Below are 14908 nucleotides of genomic sequence, written 5' to 3'. Positions count from 1 at the left end.
CAGACATTTTACGATCTCGTCGAACTGAGTCGGATGTTATATAACACTATGGGTCTCCGAGGCTCCGTTCGAAAGTCGGTTTTTCCAGCAATTCTAATACCTTTCTATAGAGAAAGGCAAAAACCCTTCTTAGTCCACTTAGTGGAATTTCCATGTAAACTGAGGTCTTTTTTTATGCGGTCTTTTTTATGCGGTTTTTATGCGACTTTTTATGCGAATTTTCAGAGTTATGCGGTTTTTTTATGCGAAGTTTCAGAGTTATGCGGTACGTAGACTCGCATAAAAACAGACTTCAGTGTATCTTGAAAAATCACCATAGGGGGGGGAAACTTACATAAAATTTCCGAAATCGAAAAAAAAATTTTGATGCCAAAAGGCTTAGAATTGCATGAAATGTCGAGATTTAGTTTCATCTCGAAAAAAAAACTTTTTAAATCGACTTTTTGGAACTAAGAGAATATTTCAAAAAATTTTCTAAGTCCCAGAAAGTTGATTTTTTTCAATTTTTATTTAGATGACACTAAATCTAAACGTTTCATGCAGTTTTGAGACTTTTGGCATCAAAAAAAAATTTCGATTTTGAAAATTTCATGTACTCCCTCCTATGGTGCTTTTTCAAGATCGAAAATTGTTAAATATTTACCGCCGAGCAGCACCCCTTATGCATGTCCGATTTATCTCAAATTTTGCATTAGGGGTTTTTTCGAGGTGCTAAACTTTTGAGCACTAGAGCTTTACGAAAATAGAGGTGATCCGAAAATTTTATCACCTTATATTTATATAAGAGCGGTAAAAATCAACGTGTTTTGTCGGTTACGTCACTTATACCATTATATCTCTGGAACCAAAAGTCACAGCCATTTGGTGTTCGAACTTGATCAATGATCCGATAGCAGTATTCAAACGAACCTAAATTTGTTAAAATCGGTTCAGGCATCTCCGAAAATCTTGCGCGGTAAAAAAACAACGCGTTTTGTCAGTTACGTCACTGGTACAATCATATCTGCGAAACCAAAAGTCACAGCCATTTGATCTTCGAACATGATCAATGGCCTAAGCTTTCAAAAGGGCCTTGATTTGTTAAAATTGGTTCAGCCATCTCCGAGAAACTTCCGCGGTAAAAAAACAACACGTTTTGTCGGTTACGTCATTTATACCATCATATCTCCGTAACCAAAAGTCACAGCCATTTGATCTTCGAACTTGATCAATGGCCTGACACCAGCTTTCAAACAAGCCTAAGTTTGTTAAAATCGGTTCAGCCATCTCTGCGAAAATTGTGCGGTAAAAATATCTTCCAAAAGTGCCTACAATTACACACAAATACACACACAGACATTTTCCGATCCCGTCGAACTGAGTCGAATGGTATATAACTCTATGGGTCTCCGAGGCTCCGTTCGAAAGTCGGTTTTTCCAGCAATTCTAATACTTTTCTATAGAGAAAGGCAAAAAATAAAAAAAACGAATTGTATCGTTATCATTGTGAAATGACATGTAAATACACACTCTTCTAATTCAAGTGCAGTGAATGACCGAAATAATAAACTGCTAATAAAACATCATGTTTTCATCAAAAACTGTGCAGCTGCACTCGCATTTCCCGTCTCTATAATATTCAACCGTTCTTTCACGGATTGTGTTTTTCCGAGTGCATGGAAAATTGCTGCAATAATTCCAATACACAAGAGTGGCAGCATTCATGACGTAGATAACTATCGATCCATTTCGATTCTTAGTTGCTTACCTTAATTGCTAGAGAGCATGCTACACGATGCTTTATATGAGACTGTGCATCACATCATCGCAGAAGAACAGCATGGTTTCATGAGGAAACGTTCTACTACAACAAATCTGATGTGCTACATTTCTGACTTAATCGATCAAATGGAGCGCAAAAAACAAGTGGACGCAATTTACGTTGACTTATCCAAGGCATTCGACAAAGTTCCTCATCGACTTGCTGTTGAAAAATTAAGCAGACTTGGCTTTCCGGAGTGGCTGACACAATATATTAGGACATACTTGACTGGACGCAGTGCTTTTGTACGCATTGGTAACATACAATCTTCTTCGTTTGCAATATCATCAGGTGTTCCCCAAGGAAGCCATTTGGGTCCGCTGCTTTTTGTATTGTTTATAAACGACCTCTGCAGAGCTATAAAATCTCCCAAGCTACTGTTCGCGGATGACCTGAAGTTCTTTCGCTGTATAAATTCATTATTGGACTGCAACGCTCTTCAATCCGACATCGATGCACTTGTTGACTGGTGCAAAATCAATGGAATGGAAGTAAACGTACGAAAATGCAACGTAATATCTTTCTCTCGTTTGCGTGGCTCAACAACTTTCGACTACAAAATTTCATCACTAAGCATTGAAAGAGTCGCTGTTATAAAGGATCTTGGTGTATTATTAGACCACAAGCTAAAATTTTCAGAACACGTAGCACTGACCACTGCTAAGGCCTTTTCAATGCTTGGTTTCATTCGTCGAAATACTCAGGCTTTCGAAGATGTTTACTGTCTAAAAACATTGTACTGTTCAATTGTTCGCAGCATTTTGGAATATGCTGCTCCAGTCTGGGCACCGTACCACAGCGTACATATTAGCAGAATCGAAAGCGTGCAAAAAAGTTTCATACGTTACGCTCTACGTCTGCTGCCTTCGTCCGATCCCGTTCACCTCCCCTCCTATGAAGATCGCTGTCGACTTATCCATCTTCCAACATTAGAGAGCAGAAGGAAAACCTTGCAACGTCTTCTAATCTTCGACATTGTTGGTAATAATATCGACTGTGCTGAATTACTAGGAAAACTACAATTTCGTGCCCCGTTGAGACGGACCCGGCGTATGGAACTGTTTCAGCTGCCTAATCATCGCACACAATATGGACAAAACAACCCTCTTAATGTATGTTGCCGATTGTTTAATGAAGTTTATGACCAATTTGATTTTAATGTGTCTAAAAATGTGTTTAAATTAAGAATTAGCATTTAAGTGTCTGTGCGATGTAAATTTTCGAAGACCAAATAAATAAATAAATAAATAAAAAACAACAACAACTACAAATACTCTTGAATTTGAAAATTTTCACTAATCGCACTATAATACCGGAGCCGGAAGTCGGATCTGAATCAACTGTTCGGGAACTTTAAAAGAATTTTAAGACCCTTTTTTTGTTTCTTAGATTGCAAAAATCCGTGAGGAAATTTCCGAGAAAATGTAGTGCGCATTTTTTAATAGATTTGCACATATTTCTTTTTAATTCCGGAACTCCAAATGCAATTCCAAATGATCCAAATGCAATTCAAGAAAATTGTATGAGGTCATAAGACCATTTCATTTGTAAAAAGGCGGGTGTGTAATGTCAGAGACATAACTGGATGTCGTGAATACGAAAACAACTGACATGTTCCTTAACACTTCCGAATATCAATCAGTTGATCAATTGTATGAATTATGCAAGCATTCCCCTTTTTCACATTTTTCGCAAAAACAAAGAAGGCTTCACTTGATCTCGATTACTGTGAATTTCACACAGCGAAAATGGCACAAATCTAATCAAACTGTTCTAGATTTGCACTAAACTGAGGATATTTCCCTTCGATTTGCGAACAACAGATCCTAATAGTTCTTTAGAAAACTTTTAGAGCCATTAGAACGGCTGATTTTGTGTGATGCTCTCCACCGTTGTTTTTTCACCAATGCAAATGACTGGCAGCTGTGACGTAAACGCTATTGTCGGAAGGCTAAACTAGCTTTGCAAACGACACAAAATACATCTGCTCGCAGTGGCGATAGAATCCAAACTGATCCAATTTTTGTTAAGAGGTTTCATTTCACGTGAATTCGTTTGCAGCTTTTTCACTAATGGGCGATCCTAGCAAAGCAAAGTCTTGGCATTACATTCCTTTTTGTGAAATTTGGCCTTTCTGTTTCAACCGACTTCGCAGCGGATTCTTAGCGTACGGAACGGGCGGTCCTAACGGCTATAAAAATAGCAGCATAAAGAATTTTAATTTTAATTATTTCATTTGGGATTTGCATTTCATTGAAAGATGCTATCAGTATGTACGGGTTTCATTCCTGCCTTTCAGAAGGACCAAATTGTGGAACTCACTACGATATTGAACACTGTTCGGAACATTTTTCTTTAACGATTTGTTGTACAGCAGCAGATATTTTGTTTTCTTCCTCAGAACGCGTTCTGATTGGCTGGTGTTGACATGGGTCAAATGAGACAAATTTTCAATAGTGTACTATTGAAATACTCCAATGCTGTTGCTGTACTCGTTTAAGTTGAAAAATTTCGATTCTATTGGTAGTTAAATTATATAAATCTTTCACAGATCACTGAGCTATGAGCCTCTTTGATACTCGTTTATACCAAAATTTAAGTAAAATTTAATTTTGAACTATTTGAGATTATGTCACAGAACTGAAAATTTTATCATAAAATTGTGATCATATTTCCGATGGCTTGTAGCAAAAATTATGTTGATTCGTTAGATACAACAAGAGATGTTTACGATCAAAAACTTATCACTCTATCAGAGGGTAAATTTTGGAAAGGCGCCCCATAGTAAAGTAAGTCGGTCGGTTCAGCTATCTTTGAGAAACGTGTGTGACTAATTTTTCATTTCTAATATAGAAAGGTTATGCAATCACTTGAAAAACCGACTAGTAGAAATCGGCTCGGAGGCCCAAGTGTCATATATCATTCGACTCATTTCAACGAGCTGAGCAATATCTGTGTGTGTATGTGTGTGTATGTATGTGTCAAATAATCTCACTAGGTTTTCTCGGAGAAAATTGAACCGATTTTAACAAATTTAGATTCAAATGAAAGGTTTCGTGGTCCCATACAAAATTCCCGAATTTCATCCGGAACCGACCTCCAGTTTCAGAGTTATAAAATAAAGAGTGTTCAATATTGTACACCGTCACATAAACCGGCGGAACAAAATGCGTGAAAAAAATTCTAAATTGGTCTCAAAACTATAAAAATCGATAGTCATTATCATTAGGCAATTAAACAAACCGATTGCGGCTATCCTAATTCCCGGTATCCGGTTCCGGAAGCACAGAAAATAGTGGTCATATAAACCAAAATATTACTCACTCACTTTTTCTGCGATGGTTTGACCGATTTCCACAAACTCTAATTTCAATTAAAGGTCTCGCGGTCCCATTAGGAATTCCTTAATTTCATACGGATCCGACTTCCGGTTTCGGAGTTCTAGGATAAAAAGTGTTCAATATTGTACACCGTAACTTAAACCGTCGGAACAAAATACGTAAAAAATTCCAAAACTCGTTTAAAAATTACAAAAATCGATAGTTATTATCAGTAGGCAAAACACAAACCGATTCCGGCTATCCTGGTTCCCGGTATCCGGTTCCGGAAGCAGAGAAAAAGTGGTGATATATATCAAAATATAACTCACTAACTTTTCTCAGCGATGGTTTGACCGATTTCCACAAACTCTAATTCAAATGAAAGGTATGACGGTCCCATTAGGAATTCCTGAATTTCATACGGATCCGACTTCCGGTTTCGGAGTTCTAGGATAAAAAGTGTTCAATATTGTACACCGTAACTTAAACCGGCGAAACAAAATACGTAAAAAGTTTCCTAAACTGGTCTCAAAACTATAAAAATCGATAGTCATTATCAGTAGGCAACTAAACAAACCGGTTGCGGCTATCGTGGTTTCCGGTATCCGGTTTCGGAATCACCGGATATAGTGGTCATATATAAGAAAATGGATCTCACTAACTTTTCCCAGCGATGGTTTGACCGATTTCCACAACCTTAGATTCAAATCGAAGGCCTCACGGTCTTCAACTTCCGGTTCCGGAGTTATAGGGTAAAGGATGTTCAATATTGTACACCGTCATCTAAACCGACGAAACAAAAAACGTAAAAAAAAATTGAAACTGGTCTCAAAACTATACAAATCGGTAGCCATTATCAGTAGGCAACTAAACAATCCGATTCCGACTATCCTGGTTCCCGGTCTCCGGTTCCGGAAGCACCGGAAATAGTGGTCATATATACCAAAATGGATCTCACTTACTTTTCTCATCGATGCACAGTGGTTCGAATCAATAAAAACGTGGACATAAATCAGTTGCTGCCAAACCGTTCTTTTAATGCATATAGTTGCTTTGAAGAAATTATTTACAAATATATACCGCGTATTTTGATCCTATCATTAATTGTTCATGGCCTACTTTGACAAAAAATGTAACCATAACTTTTTTTTCTGAAGAGATAGACATTTTTTTTCTTCTACAAAGTTTTAGAACTATTAAAAATAATTTACTTTGTCAAATATACTAAAAGTCTAGGTCGCACCATTTCGGATATACAAAGCGTTTTTATGGCAACCCCCTTAAAATCAGTTTTTTATTCATAAATTGTTTCGAGTTATTTTGTTATGCATACTTTGTTTGGAATAATTGTAGAATTTATAAAATCGCATATTTTTGTTGAAGGTAGTGCATAGGTTTGTTCTTTCCTGGCAAAGTTATGCAACATTTTACCTTTTTTGTACCTAGGATAAAACCTTGCACCGAAGCGAAATATGCAACTTTATGCAGCTGATTTTTACAAAAATTGTAGGAAAAGATGTGCCCAATATCATACAAAAAAATCTAAGTGGAACTCGGTGGAACTTTTTTTTTAGGTCTTTTCAAAGTTTGTTTTAATTACTGAATTATGGCAACCCCCTTAAAACTAGATTTTTAGTCATAACTTGTTTCGAGTTATTTTTTTATGCATACTTCGTTTGGAATAATTGTAGAAAATATAAAATTTCATAATTTTGTAGAAGCTAATGCATAAGTTTATTCTTTTCTGGAAAATTTATGCATAATTTCACCTTTTCTACCTAGGAAACCTTGTGACGAAGCTAAATATGCAACTTAATGCAGCAAACTTTTATAATACTTATAGGAGAACATGTACCTTATCCAATTTATTTTCAAATGAGAATATCTTGAGTACTCTTCGTGTGCCTCATTTTCACTATAGCCATGCTGAAACCATGAATGGTTAAGAAACAGAGGGCGTCACGCGCCTGCTATTTCTGTAACTTACTTTTGCAGTGAGCGTCACCCGATCAACATCTCGTCTTAAAAATTGTGTTGCTTCGCGATAACACAAATTTATTTACACGTTTAAACATGGAATCTCTTCGTAAAGGTTTGTACTTTAACAATACTTTATCATATTTTGTCTAGAAAACATTTTTCCATTTTTTAAATATGTGTTGAAGTTTTGATGATTTTTCGGATTTTCAATAATTAAAACTAAATTTGAAAAGACCTAAAATTGCATCTAGTTCCACTTAGATTTATTCTAATATTGCCAATTGTCAAAAAGTAACAAAATAAAAATCGCAACAATTTGCTTAAGTTGCGTGTGCAAGCATGAACTTGTTTATGCGTGTTTACGCGCGTCCAGACTGGTAGTCGGAAATAGGATAGAAATATCTTTCATATATTTGCATACGTGCATAGCATATATAGTAATAATCCATGGGGTATTTCTCACAAAGCCTTTTTTCAACAGCCTGCAAAATATTACAAAGATACAAAAATTCGTACAAGGCATGAAATGTACGGTTTTTTCTTAGTTTTCAAATAAGTGATTCCTTAAAACAACCTTTATAGTTTATTGAAATAAAAAAGTAAAATATAAATAAACAAATAAAAAAATCCAAACTTGGGCCTAATTTCTTTTGTTTTTGTTGAAAAAAGATACCTTAGGGGTTTAACTCAAGTTTCAGAGTGAGCAAATTTTTTTCGGAGCAGTGAATTTTTCAATCACGACCCGCACGCGCGGAATGAATGTAAAAAAGGTAAAATTATGCATAAATTTTCCAGAAAAGAATAAACTTATGCATTAGCTTCTACAAAATTATGAAATTTTATATTTTCTACAATTATTCCAAACGAAGTATGCATAAAAAAATAACTCGAAACAAGTTATGACTAAAAATCTAGTTTTAAGAGGGTTGCCATAATTCAGTAATTAAAACAAACTTTGAAAAGACCTAAAAAAAAAGTTCCACCGAGTTCCACTTAGATTTTTTTGTATGATATTGGGCACATCTTTTCCTACAAATTTTGTAAAAATCAGCTGCATAAAGTTGCATATTTCGCTTCGGTGCTAGGTTTTATCATAGGTACAAAAAAGGTAAAATGTTGCATAACTTTGCCAGGAAAGAACAAACCTATGCACTACCTTCAACAAAAATATGCGATTTTATAAATTCTACAATTATTTCAAACAAAGTATGCATAACAAAATAACTCGAAACAATTTATGAATAAAAAACTGATTTTAAGGGGGTTGCCATAAAAACGCTTTGTATATCCGAAACGGTGCGACCTAGACTTTTAGTATATTCGACAAAGTAAATTATTTTTAATAGTTCTAAAGCTTTGTAGAAGAAAAAAAATGTCTATCTCTTCAGAAAAAAAAGTTATGGTTACATTTTTTGTCAAAGTAGGCCATGAACAATTAATGATAGGATCAAAATACGCGGTATATATTTGTAAATAATTTCTTCAAAGCAACTATATGCATTAAAAGAACGGTTTGGCAGCTACTGATTTATGTCCACGTTTTTATTGATTCGAACCACTGTGCGATGGTTTGACCGATTTCCACAAACTTAAATTCATATGAAAGGTCTCATGGTACCATACGGAGTTCCTGAATTTCATCCGGATCGGTTCCTGGTTTCCGGTGTCCGGTTCCGGAAGCACCGGAAATAGTGGCAATATATACCAAAATGAATTTCACTCACTTTTCTTGCTGATGGTTAGACCGGTTTCCACAAACTTAGATTCAAATGAAAGGTCTCATGGTACAATTTCGAATTCCTGAATTTCATCTGGATCCGGCTTCCGGTTCCGGAGTTATAGTGTAAAGTGTGTTCAATAGAATTACTAGAATCGGCGATACAAAAACCGTAAAAAAATTTCTAAACTGGACTCAAAACCGTTATTCATAATCTTAGGGTCAAACGAAAGGTCTTATGGAGCTACCAAAAATTACTGCATATTTTCGGATTCAACAAACATTTTAATCGTCATTTAGAGTGCGATGGCAATATTGTATAGAATCTTCTAAATTTGAATAAAATTTAGCAGAGTTTGTACGTCATGTTAGTTGGTGGCCGTACGAACCGACTTCGACTATAAAAGTTCTCGGGTTCCGGTGCTAGAATTACATATAATAGTGAATCCACTTCGTTTTCTTGAGGATGACCTACGCGAACAAAGCACTGTTTCATTCTCTATGTTATACTAGTTAATTCACAAACAATCTATTGGTTTCTTTCAAAAATCGAAGAGAAAAATTTTGAATAGAATGTTATACATGAGAAAAGCATCATTACTCCACTAGGTGGATTAAAACATTTCTTCATCAAGCGATTTGCTATTATAAATTACATGAAATAACATAAAAGGTGATTTTTTTGAGGTTAGGATTTTCATGCATTAGTATTTGCTCAGATTTTTTGAGGTTATGATTTTCATGCATTATTATTTGCTCAGTATGCTTTGACATTTCATCATGAATAGACTTACTAACGAGCAACGCTTGCAAATCATTGAATTTTATTACCAAAAAAATTGGCAGAAAATCCGCTTTTTTATCGACAAATTTTGTTCAGCGATGAGGCTCATTTCTGGTTGAATGGCTACGTAAATAAGCAAAATTGCCGCATTTGGAGTGAAGAGCAACCAGAAGCCGTTCAAGAACTGCCCATGCATCCCGAAAAATGCACTGTTTGGTGTGGTTTGTACGCTGGTGGAATCATTGGACCGTATTTTTTCAAAGATGCTGTTGGACGCAACGTTACAGTGAATGGCGATCGCTATCGTTCGATGCTAACAAACTTTTTGTTGCCAAAAATGGAAGAACTGAACTTGGTTGACATGTGGTTTCAACAAGATGGCGCTACATGCCACACAGCTCGCGATTCTATGGCCATTTTGAGGGAAAACTTCGGAGAACAATTCATCTCAAGAAATGGACCGGTAAGTTGGCCACCAAGATCATGCGATTTGACGCCTTTAGACTATTTTTTGTGGGGCTACGTCAAGTCTAAAGTCTACAGAAATAAGCCAGTAACTATTCCAGCTTTGGAAGACAACATTTCCGAAGAAATTCGGGCTATTCCGGCCGAAATGCTCGAAAAAGTTGCCCAAAATTGGACTTTCCGAATGGACCACCTAAGACGCAGCCGCGGTCAACATTTAAATGAAATTATCTTCAAAAAGTAAATGTCATGTACCAATCTAACGTTTAAAATAAAGAACCGATGAGATTTTGCAAATTTTATGCGTTTTATTGTTTAAAAAAGTTCTCAAGCTCTTAAAAAATCACCCTGTACATTCATTTTGTACATGATCTTGTTTGTACATGAGTTTGTTTGTATCAGTTCATCACTTTTATTCAATATAAGATAGCTGGCTTTAGGTTGAACTCATGGAAGAGAAAACAGTCTAACATAAAATAAAATTTAAATTTACTCCACACATGTCCAAACGACATTATCAATATAGCGATAACCTTCGCTACAAGCACAATGATTAGTCTCGGAAAGCCCAATTCGAAGAAAATCATCTCTATCCCAAGAAGCTTGCCAGCTGGCAAGTATTCTTTGGCGGGACGTGCTATAGAAGTCGTTGAAAGCAATCGGTCTCTCATAAATTTCACCCTGAATAGCACCACGTTTGTCTAAACTATCGGCTCTTTCATTGCCTGGAATGGAGCAATGAGCAATTATCCACACTATTGCGATTTGATCATTATTATTCATGGTCAGGTGGGAAAATATTTTGCTCACGAAACTTGATTAACAATTCCAACAAACGTCTTTTTGCAAGGTTTGTGAAGATTATACCAAGTTGAATAATTTCTGCCCAACCCAGGAGCGTTATTGCTACAAGACATGAGTGCTATGGAAAATTCCATAATTGAAAAGGGGCTATCAATGAAACCATTATTTGAAGAAGACTCCCTGAAAATGCTATGCGTTGGAACAGAATCTGGACAAACATTCTTCGTGAAGTCAAATATCCATCGGTTCGAGTATTCCTCACTCTCATTTCCTACGTTACGATTCCTCATTCGTCTGGCCGTATTCCAAAGAGTGCTCATTGAGGTTTCTCTTGACAAACTATCGACAAAATGTCTCCAATACACAGTGGTTCGAAAGCGCAATTTCACGCTCTTAATTGATAACTCATAGGAACGTGGATTTAGAGGTACAGTATCTTCAGCAAAGTTGCTCAGAATAATAGACGCCATCTTTTGACAAATTATATTTATGTAATGAATCCCCCTAAAAGTGAGATAAAAATATTATTTTAGTTTAGAGCCAACATAGGGGCTAAGTTACTTCAACAAAGTTGTTCAGAAAGATATTTCAAACAAATTTGCTGAAGGTATCATTCCCGTAACTTGAGCTTAATTCATGATATAATGTATTTTCTGAAAGGGGTGTCCTAAACCAGTTTTTGTAAGAAAACACATATAGGTTCAATTTACATGAGTGTTTCATGTGATACAAAGTTTTACCTATTTTTATATATATAAAAAATAGGTATAGAATTCGCTCAAACTTTCGAAAATTTTTCCGAGGCCCGGAGGGCCGAATGACATGTACCAATCAATTCAGCTCGACGAACTGAGCAAATGTCTGTGTGTGTGTGTGTGTGTGTGTGTGTGTGTGTGTGTGTGTGTGTGTGTGTGTGTGTGTATGTGTGTGTATGTGTGTGTGTCCGTATGTGTGTTGTCAACTAAGAGGTCGAGATCTCAGAGACGGCTGGACCGATTTTCTTAAAACTAGTCGCAAATGAAAGGTCTCCCCGTCACCCAAAACGCTATTGAATGGTTTTGAGATCGGATGTTTACTTTTTGAGTTATACAAAGTTTTATGTCAAAATTTTCAGTTTTTTGACAGCATCTGTCACAATTGACCTTGAAAACAGAATATGTTTTCAGACTTAGATTCCGCACGGTAATACCTATCCAACAAGCCATAGATTGTTAAAATCCGTCCATTTTTAACGGAGATATCGAAATTTTTCTGTAAGCGACTTTTCCCCCTATTCCAGCAGTAGGAGTTTTGAGCGCTGTATGACAAAGAAATGCTTGGGAGCAACGGAAAACACGATTTTTTATACTGTTACATACAATTGTTTCTAAGAACCAAAAGGATTGTGTACAGCATTCTTTTTCATGACATTTAGCCTCGGACCGATTTTGGCACGGCTCGTTTTTGGCAACATAATCGTTCGAATATGACATATATAAACCAAATGATGGCAGAATTTTTTTAATTATTTTGTTTTAAACTACTTACAGCAATAAATGCTGGAACAACATAACATCCATATACCATTCGAATCAGTTCGTCGAGATCAGCAAATGCGTGTGTGACAAATAACTTCAATTAATTTTCTCGGAAAATTTCTTTTCTACAAATTCAGATTCATACGAAAAGTCGTATGCTCCCAAACAAAGTTCCTGCATTATGTTTGGTTCCGACCTCTGGTTTCGGAACTACAGGATGATATGTGAAACGAAATCAAAATTGTGTAACTCATTTTTCTTGAAGATGGCTGAACCGATCTAAGATGCAAATGAAATCTAAGAATCATCTAAGATTCAAATGAAAAGTTTCAAAGTTCTATAAAACATCTTGCTTTTCAGTCAGATCCAACTTCCGGTTTCGGGGATTGTATAAAAATATCTATTCCACATAATTTAATCAGGTTTATCGGGTTAGCAGATTTGGATAGTCGATAAAAAAATTAACTTTTTTCAGTTTTAGTGGTATTCAGTTGTCGATCAGAAGGCACCTAAAAATTTAATTCGTGCTATGATCTCTCAAAGATGTCTTAACTGATTTTCAAATGTTTTGAAACAAATGTAAAGTGTACAGCTACTCAGGTGAATTTATCTGACTTCGGCCATACCGCTTTTAGAATTCCGGTTCCAGTATAAAATCGTTTCTCAATGCTCAATCGTTTTCTCAAAAAAAGCCTAATCAAATTTCAGAAACAAAAATTTTAATTAAAACAAACTTATATACAAAAATTAATTATTTTATCCAATTATGACTTCCGGTTCTCGAATTACATGATGATGAATTTTTAAAATTCAAACCGATATAGAAGATGACAATCCCGAAAAGCTTCAAAGTTGAACTCAAAACTGTTGTAATTTATTCGTCATATGGCCATACGATTCGGTTTGGGTTATGCTGGTTCCTGAATACCGGCTCTGGAAGTACCTTAAATTAGCGTAAACTCTAGAGTGGAACTTACATATCATGGCATGTTTAATCGATTATCACACTTTTAGATTCAAATTCGATCCGATTTGCAGTTTCGACATTACAGAGTAATGAGTGATTAAAATCTCAAATTGTCGCTTAAAACGAGGGTCATTAAAATAATGTCATGAAAACTTAAACACCGAAGAATATTCATGCAAAAAACACATGCGGATTGATAAAAATAGGTATCATCTCACTGCTAGGTGGATTAAACACGTTTTTCATCATTGAAAACTACACAACTTTCTCGAACATTTTATGCTGCTATCATTTCAGTTTAATGAAATAGAGCCATTTTTAATGTTTTTTATAGCAAAATTTCAACTTGTCTATCATCAAAAGGCGCAGAAAGGTGCAGATCATACTACTTACATATTAAATTACTTCGAAAGAGCTTTCATACCTTCGTTGAATTACTCGTCTGCGATCGTCTGCAGATGAGATATGATCTTTTCAAATATTCTTGTCCTTGACATTTGCAATGATAAGGTTCATTGTATATCAGATCAGACTTCAGGATATATTCGTTACCATGGTAACTCTCATATTAAATGGATTTTTATGGACATCGAAGTCTACAAATAGAAAAATTTAGTAATCATTACAAAGGTAATTGTCAGACATTTTTAAAAGTGAGATAAGAACCCACGACTTTAAAAAAGGCAATCATCATGTCGAATTACGTTATGTCATTTTATGGTAAGTTTTTCCACAGAAAAGCTCTGCGGATAAATATCCTCTATTCATCAATTAAAGTGGAGATCGATAAACGCTTGCTATATTGTACTGTTCACAATGATTAAGAAGTTTATTTCACACAGATTACGAGAGTATTACACAGGCAAGCAATACAGAGTTACGAATCGGAATTTCATGAATTGGTTATTAGTTTCATCGGATCCTTTGGTTACAAATATTCGTGAATGGCCAAAATAGTAAAAAAAAGTATCTGTCGGACGATCCTAAGAGTCTTTTAGGTTAAAAACATTGTCAGCTATCATAAAATAAATACAAATAACTAAAAAATGAGTATTGATCATTCTTTTCTCTACCAGAAGAAAACATAACTAATTTCGATTTGATGATTGCTTTTTTTAAAAGTCGAGTTACTAAACTATTCAATTTATAGACTTGCAATTTATAGATGTGCAAAAAAAATCATATTTTGTGCAAGTACCATAGTAATGAATACAGGGTCCGCCATGTAACTTTTTTTTAAACATGCAATAAAACACAAACGGTTCATCCGATTTCAAAATTTATTCTTGTCGTGAATACGACTTACTTTACTATGGGGCGCCTTTTCAAAATTAGCCATATGGAAGAATGGGCAGAACTTAATCGTGAATATCTCGACTTGTATTAAAGGCAGCAACATAATTCTTTCACCATTTCATCAAAAATATGATCAGAAATTTAGGATAATATTTTGAACAGTGTGAGATAATCACAAACAACTCAAATATTAAGTTTTCTCAAACTTTGAAAACAACGCGGAAAACTCTGTACTTTTGCTTGGCCTTTTCGCGCAA

General features: G+C 35.4%; 1 protein-coding gene across 11 annotated transcripts in view; it reads right to left on the bottom strand.

The window, feature by feature from the left end:
* Nucleotides 1-14908, bottom strand: part of LOC131426980 (innexin shaking-B) — a 1311753-nt gene that overhangs the window by 1196092 nt on the left and 100753 nt on the right. Inside the window, exon 1 of one of the 11 annotated variants that reach the window (XM_058589823.1) lies at nucleotides 13780-13919. The exons of 9 other annotated variants lie outside the window; for them this stretch is intronic. The gene's annotated coding sequence lies outside the window, so the exon portion shown is untranslated. Of the gene's footprint in view, nucleotides 1-13779; nucleotides 13920-14908 lie in introns of those variants that run through there. One more of the 11 variants, XM_058589827.1, reaches the window with a different exon arrangement.

The sequence above is a fragment of the Malaya genurostris genome, chromosome 2 (assembly GCF_030247185.1).
Source record: "Malaya genurostris strain Urasoe2022 chromosome 2, Malgen_1.1, whole genome shotgun sequence".
In the NCBI taxonomy this organism is placed as follows: Eukaryota; Metazoa; Arthropoda; class Insecta; order Diptera; family Culicidae; genus Malaya; species Malaya genurostris.
Note: the sequence above shows the minus strand (reverse complement) of the source record. Positions and strands in the feature narration are given on the sequence as shown.